Source organism: Staurois parvus, unplaced genomic scaffold (genome assembly GCF_062004578.1).
Source record: "Staurois parvus isolate SC_StPar_1 unplaced genomic scaffold, SC_StPar_1.0 ptg002583l, whole genome shotgun sequence".
NCBI lineage: Eukaryota > Metazoa > Chordata > Amphibia > Anura > Ranidae > Staurois > Staurois parvus.
The window spans coordinates 493-8,167 of NW_028320379.1; positions in this window are offsets into that span (position 1 = coordinate 493).

Genomic DNA, 7,675 nt, shown 5'->3' on the forward strand with positions numbered 1-7,675 from the left:
GACTCCCCAGTACATTCCCCTCCCCCCCAGCACAGACCCATCAATACATGCACCCTGCCCTTCTACAGACCCCCCAGACTTACAGGACCCCCCCCCCTAGTATGCAGACCTTCTAAGTAATGACTCCCCCCAATACATTCCCCCCCCCCCCGTGTTTTCTGTAATAGAGTGATTCCTGTGGTCGTCGGCTCCATCTAGTGGTGTATTCTCTCATTGAGGTATTTGGGATGGCAGTACAACATTTCGGCCAGTAGATGGAGCCGACAATCCTGGAAAAAAATCGATTTCAGAAAATACCAGGAAAATTCTCACAAATGCTGGAGACGTTCGTAGGAGGAATGTTTTATAAACAGACCCCGAAGTGTAGGGATGCTCATGGGGGGTCTGGTGGTCTCTGCTCCAGTTGCAGAGATTTTTAGTCAGGCCGGAATTTTTTTGTTTGGATCATTTAGGGAAGGTGGGAGGAGCGGATCGGGGTTCCATGTTGGGGTTCCGGATTTCTGGCTCCCTGTGAGTGTAGTGGAAATGAGCCGCCTCATCAAAGATGGCTGACTGTGTTTGTAAGCAATCTGTTCTATTGGGTAGCCGCCGGCGCCTCATTTATACCTCCCTGTGGGGACTTCTCATATGTAGATATTGATAGATGATTCATGTAGCATTTACTTCCTGGAATCCATCTGCCCTTAGCTCAGGCATACAGGCAGGAGGGTGTAAGGGCATCTTAAGTAAGGGCAGATGATCCATGTAGCATTTACTGCCTGGAATCTATCTGCCCTTTGCTCAGGCATACAGGCAGGAGGATGTAAGGGCAGATGATTCATGTAGCATTTACTTTCTGGAATCCATCTGCCCTTTGCTCAGGCATACAGGCAGGAGGATGTAAGGGCAGATGATTCATGTAACATTTACTTCCTGGAATCCATCTGGCCTTAGCTTAGGCATACAGGCAGGAGGGAGTAAGGGCAGATGATTCATGTAGCATTTACTTTCTGGAATCAATCTGCCCTTTGCTCAGGCATACAGGCAGGAGGATGTAAGGGCAGATGATTCATGTAGCATTTACTTTCTGGAATCCATCTGCCCTTTGCTCAGGCATACAGGCAGGAGGATGTAAGGGCAGATGATTCATGTAACATTTACTTCCTGGAATCCATCTGGCCTTAGCTTAGGCATACAGGCAGGAGGGAGTAAGGGCAGATGATTCATGTAGCATTTACTTTCTGGAATCAATCTGCCCTTTGCTCAGGCATACAGGCAGGAGGGTGAAAGGGCATCTTGAGTAAGGGCAGATGATTCTTGTAGCATTTACTTCCTGGAATCCATCTGCGCTTAGCTCAGGAATACAGGCAGGAGGGTGAAAGGGCATCTTGAGTAAGGGCAGATGATTCTTGTAGCATTTACTTCCTGGAATCCATCTGCCCTTAGCTCAGGAATACAGGCAGGAGGGTGAAAGGGCATCTTGAGTAAGGGCAGATGATTCTTGTAGCATTTACTTCCTGGAATCCATGTGTCCTTAGCTCAGGCGTGCAGGCAGATGGAATCCAGGAAGTAAATGCTACAAGAATCATCTGCCCTTATTCAAGATGCCCTTACACCATTCTGCCTGTATGCCTGAGCTAAGGGCAGACAGATTCCAGGAAGTAAATGCTACATGAATCATCTGCCCTTATCTCAGGCATACAGGCAGGAGGTGTAAGGGCAGATGATTCATGTAGCATTTACTTCCTGGAATCCATCTGCCCTTAGCACAGGGATACAGGCAGGAGGATGTGCTTAGCTGACACAACCCCTCCTGAAGGCTCCTGGGATGTATGACATCATTGTGGCCTAGGCCAGAAACCAGGAAGTGACTGAAGAAATGTTAACAATAAAACCTTTAGTAATGCTGGCGGCAGAAGGATCACAGGTCGTCCATAATTACGGAGAGGGTTTAGTTCCGCTTTAAAGAACACTCCAGAATGAAGAGTAATGAGATGAAGACTATCGTATTTTAGACTTTGCTTTGCAGATCTACAAATCCCCTCCACCCTTCCCTTCACTTGGTGGTCTGTCTTATGGTAAGGCTGGGATAGGATGTGATTGGACGGAGAATCCTTCCCACTGACCACCATCATGTACTATGAGCTGTAGATCGAAGTGTTGTCAGGGCTTCTCTTGGACCTGAGACGTATTTTATGGCTGCCTCCATGGTAAAATGTTACTCTTTGGTCTCCTCTAAATGTAGTGGGCGGAGCTGGGAACTTGGATGTAAAAAATTCCAATGGTTTTTTTTTTTTTTGCATGTGATGTGTGCATGAGAGGTGCCGCCATGTAGTTGTAGACCTCTGGTGATGGACTCTCACTGTGTGCGGCCATTTTGTTGAAGCCTTCGCTTTGTCCCCAGGGAGTGATCTAAATCCGGCTCCTCTCCTGTGTATTGTAAGCTGCCCGGCTGAGACAAGCAAATCGGGGAGCGTCCGGGGGAAGGGGGCGGGAATTGTGTGCAAATGTTGGTGAGCGGCCCCCATTCATGAACAGGAGTGCGGGGGGGGGGGGGGTTATTAGAGGCTCAATCTGTTATCAAGGCTTTACATTCACAATCAAAACCGTTTCAACCGAAGGCAAAGATCCGAGGGAGAGATCCTCCGAGACCACTAGAACGTAATGTGAGCGAGCCAGGGATTGGTGGGGAGAGGTCAGAGGTCAAAGAGAACCTGTACCATAGTGATCACCCCGGCACCACCCAGCAATACCAGGGGGGTTATTACAGGATCGCGTCGGGGGGGGGGGTTATTACCGGACCATGTTGGGGTGGTTATTACCGGACCGTGTCGGGGGGGGGGGGGGTTATTATCGGACCGTGTCGGGGGGGGGGGGGTTGTTATCGAACCGCGTCGGGGGGGTTATTACCGGACCGGGTCGGGGTTATTACCGGACCGGGTCGGGGGGGGGGGGTTATTATCGAACCATGTTGGGGGGGTTATTACCGGACTGTGTTGGGGGGTAATAACCCCCTGACACTGTCCGATAACAACCCCCCCGACACTGTCCGATAACAACCCCCCCGACACTGTCCGATAACAACCCCCCCGACACGGTCCGATAACAACCCCCCCCCCCCCGACACGGTCCGATAACAACCCCCCCGACACGGTCCGATAACAACCCCCCCGACACGGTCCGATAACAACCCCCCCGACACGGTCCGGTAACAACCCCCCCGACACGGTCCGATAACAACCCCCCGACACGGTCCGATAACAACCCCCCCGACACGGTCCAGTAATCACCTCCCCCCGACACGGTCCGATAACAACCCCCCCGACACGGTCCGATAACAACCCCCCCGACACGGTCCGATAACAACCCCCCCGACACGGTCCGATAACAACCCCCCCGACACGGTCCGATAACAACCCCCCCGACACGGTCCGATAACAACCCCCCCGACACGGTTTGATAACAACCCCCCCCGACACGGTCCGATAACAACCCCCCCGACACGGTCCGATAACAACCCCCCCGACACGGTTTGATAACAACCCCCCCGACACGGTCCGATAACAACCCCCCCGACACGGTCCGATAACAACCCCCCCGACACGGTTTGATAACAACCCCCCCGACACAATCCGGTAATCCCCTCCCCCCGACACGGTCCGGTAACCAATTCCATACCTGGTAATGTGTAGAGGCTCGCTTACATGACCCCACAGTACACAGGAGTACATTCCCATGTGTTGATGCGACATACGTGTGCCGGGAGCCAATTACAATGAATGTTGCCGCGCTGCACCAACGCATCTGTGTGAATCCATCCTTCACATCGCACTCCCAGGCTTATTACCTCTGACCATGCCTTCATCAGCGCCATCTTTATTCAGGCATCATCCAGGGTCACCATCTACATCCTGGACTGGAATGCCGGCACAGAACCCTGGTGCCTGTGCAGTTCTTGGCTGTGATCACAAATGTCTGACACAGATCAGCCCCTGCTGTCACCTTGTGAATACAGGACTTGTATAGGTTTGCTCAGCGCTTTGCAAAAAGAAGGCAGCCAATTGCTGCAAAGTTTCAGTGTACAGTGATCACTGGGGGAGGGGAGACCGAGGAAATTCTTCCTCCTGCCTGCAGCAGACAATTGACTCCATCTCATCCTAGCAAAGTCACTGGCCTGACGGCTTATAGATTGTAACTTTTATAAGAATCAACCGTTCCATTCTCTGCCCCGTCTCATGATTTCATGCTGCAGCCAATCACATCACTTGTACTTGGTGTCTGGCTTCATTGGGGAAGTGGGCATCCTATGCAGTTCCACATTTCACCACCAGGGGCGCCATGGAGCGCTGATTCCTGTGTGGTGGTTGTGGCCGTGCGCTCAGCGCTGTAAATACATTGATCTGGTAATGAGGAGGCGGGGTCTTGTGTGTGTCATTCCTATGTTTGCTGCATCACATGTTGCTGTGTGTTTAATAAGCGATTGTACAATCGATGTGATCAGCCGTTGGATTGGTCAGACTTCTCGTGTCCCGACATACATCCAGGATCACATCTACATTTAAAGGGCAACGCCGAGTAAAGAAACTGAAATCTAAATAAAAAAATTGCAGATGAAACCGCAGAACGATCGACTGATTTTTACTGCTTCCTTGCAGCGTTTTTATTCGTCGTAAATGATTCTTCACTTTAAAATCTGCCTGTGCTAGGAAATTCCATGACCTATAGCCCCTCCCTCCGTACGCATCACAGTCCCCTCCTCCTCTGGGCGTGTCCGTTCCATGACCTATAGCCCCTCCCTCCGTACGCATCACAGTCCCCTCCTCCTCTGGGTGTGTCCGTTCCATGACCTATAGCCCCTCCCTCCGTACGCATCACAGTCCCCTCCTCCTCTGGGCGTGTCCGTTCCATGACCTATAGCCCCTCCCTCCGTACGCATCACAGTCCCCTCCTCCTCTGGGTGTGTCCGTTCCATGACCTTTAGCCCCTCCCTCTGTACGCATCACAGTCCCCCCTCCTCTGGGTGTGTCCGTTCCATGACCTTTAGCCCCTCCCTCTGTACGCATCACAGTCCCCCCCTCCTCTGGGTGTGTCCGTTCCTTGACCTATGGCCCCTCCCTCCATACAAATCAGTCCATTCCATGCCCTATAGCCCCTCCCTCTGTACACATCAGTCCCCTCCTCCTCTGGGTGTGTCCATTCCATGCCCTATAGCCCCTCCCTCCGTACACATCACAGTCCCCTCCTCCTCTGGGTGTGTCTAATTGCTGTCTGTGCTGGCCCAGCTCCTTTACCCCTCACCTTCTTACATTTACCTTTTATGTATGAGGAGTTCCCACCATCCCTGTGCTGATTTCCGGGGTCTGTATGCCCGCTGTGCTCATTATGAGGGGTTCCCACCATCCATGTGCTGAGTTTCCTGGGTCTGTACACCCTCTGTGCCCATTATGAGGGTTCCCACCATCCCTGTGCTGAGTCCCCGGGTCTGTACACCCGCTGTGCACATTATGAGGGGTTCCCACCATCCCTGTGCCGAGTCCCCGGGTCTGTACACCCGCTGTGGACATAATGAGGGGTTCCCACCATTCCTGTGCTCAGTTCCTGGGTCTGTGCCTGTGTTTGGGTCACTGTAATTGCCATGTGTGTCTTGCAGTTCTTCCTCTATACGGGGCGGGGGAGGGGAGATCAGTGGGGTGGGGGAGGGGAGATCAGTGATGGAATAAATCGTTGAGCTGATGGCACTGAAATGGTAAACGTTTGAACACGCTCTATTCCCGAACAGTGCTCAGTGGCTCCCCTGTGTGGCGGGTCCCCTGCACTGCGTACAGCACAAGGCATCCAGTGTGCATTCCCCGGCTACTCCTGAACTCCAGGAACAAATCACACTCTATCCATCCTAATCAGGGGCGGACTGACCATTTGGAAACTCGGGCACTGCCCGGGGACCTTGGGTCAGTAGGGGGCCCCATGGGATGCCCCTGGTACCTTTTTCATAGGCTTTTTTGAGTTTGGGCAAGGACACAGGGGCCCCATGATCCCCTATTGCCCGGGGGCCCCATGAGTTCAGTCCACCCCTGATCCTAATATCTCATTATTCTCCAGAGCAAGGGTGTCACTCCATTTCATCACGGGCCGTATCAGCCTTATAGTAGCCGGTTGTATCTGGAAGACTAGAGCACCCCACCCCCTATACATCAGATGTCAAGGATCCCCACCCTCCCTAACAGCGTGCCCCCCCCTCCCTTTGGGGGCAGAGCTGGGAAGCAAGAAGTGCGCGGTCCGGAGGAGGACCGGAGGAGGAGTGGAGTCACTTACCAGAGTCTTCATTCAAAAGTACCACTTACAATAATAGTGATTATTAGCGGCGCATTAAATGTCTGGAATACATGAAATCCTATTGACAATCTCTGTGTGATTCATTGTCTCCATTCCCACAATGTAAACATATATATATATATATATATGTATGTATGTATGTGTGTATATATTATATATATATATATATATATATATATATATATATATAAAACTTACTACATAAATTATATGAGACATAAAATAATCGTGTCCAAATAAATCATAAGTCCCGTGAAAACAATGAAATTAATAACAAATTCAAAAAAATCCTAGACTTTCCTAGGACTTTTACAAGAAAAAAAAAGTGGAAGATTTTTTGGACTTTTTTTGAATTTATTAATTTCATTGTTTTCACGGGACTTATGATTTATTTGGACACGATTATTTTATGTCTCATATAATTTATGTAGTAAGTTTTATATATATATATATATATATATATGTGTGTGTGTGATAGATATATATATATATATATATATATATATATATATATATATATATATATATATATATATATATATATATATATATGTATATGTATGTATGTGTGTGTGCGTGTATGTATGTGTGTATGTATATATATATATATATGTTTATATTGTGGGAATGGAGACAATGAATCACACAGAGACTGTCAATAGGATTTCATGTATTCCAGACATTTAATGCGCTGCTAATAATCACTATTATTGTAAGTTATATTTTTTAAATCCGTTTTGACATAACATTTAAAGTGGCAGCTAACTGGATATAATAATATTTGAAAGTATTGTTTGGCTGGATTTAGTGTTTAGTACATTTCTTGAATCACTCCATAAAATAAGTTCGCAGAGTCTGCTGAATGCTGAGACCGGGGGAGGCGGAGATGAGGGGGTGCTGCAGTGCGAGGTGCAGGATCTGGCAGAGGAGTTCTGTTCTCCTCTCTGCTGCCGACTGCTGAGACAAGGTGTAGGCAGACATGGCCTGGGGGGGGCCTTGTGTTTCTGTGCTCTACGGCTTCTGCAATAAATAAATAGTAACAAAAAAATTAAATTAAATTTATTTTTTTTTTATAAATCTTTATACATAATTTGGGTTTCTAAGTACTTTGCCTGCCCCCAGTAAATACAGATTTTTTTTTTACACGTAGCAGAGAAATATCAGAAATGGCCCAGTAGGGAAATGGTTAAACTTTAGCCTTCAGTTGGTAAGGGCTCCTCCCCCTCAGAGTAACTCCCATGGTCATGTGATCCTCCTGCCCACTGGTGACCAATCTGCTGAAGCTGCTCTTCCTGGTCTCCACTTGGTCTTGTCCCCGCCTCTCTGTGATGTCATTCTTGTCCAATAATCCGGAGCAGCCCTG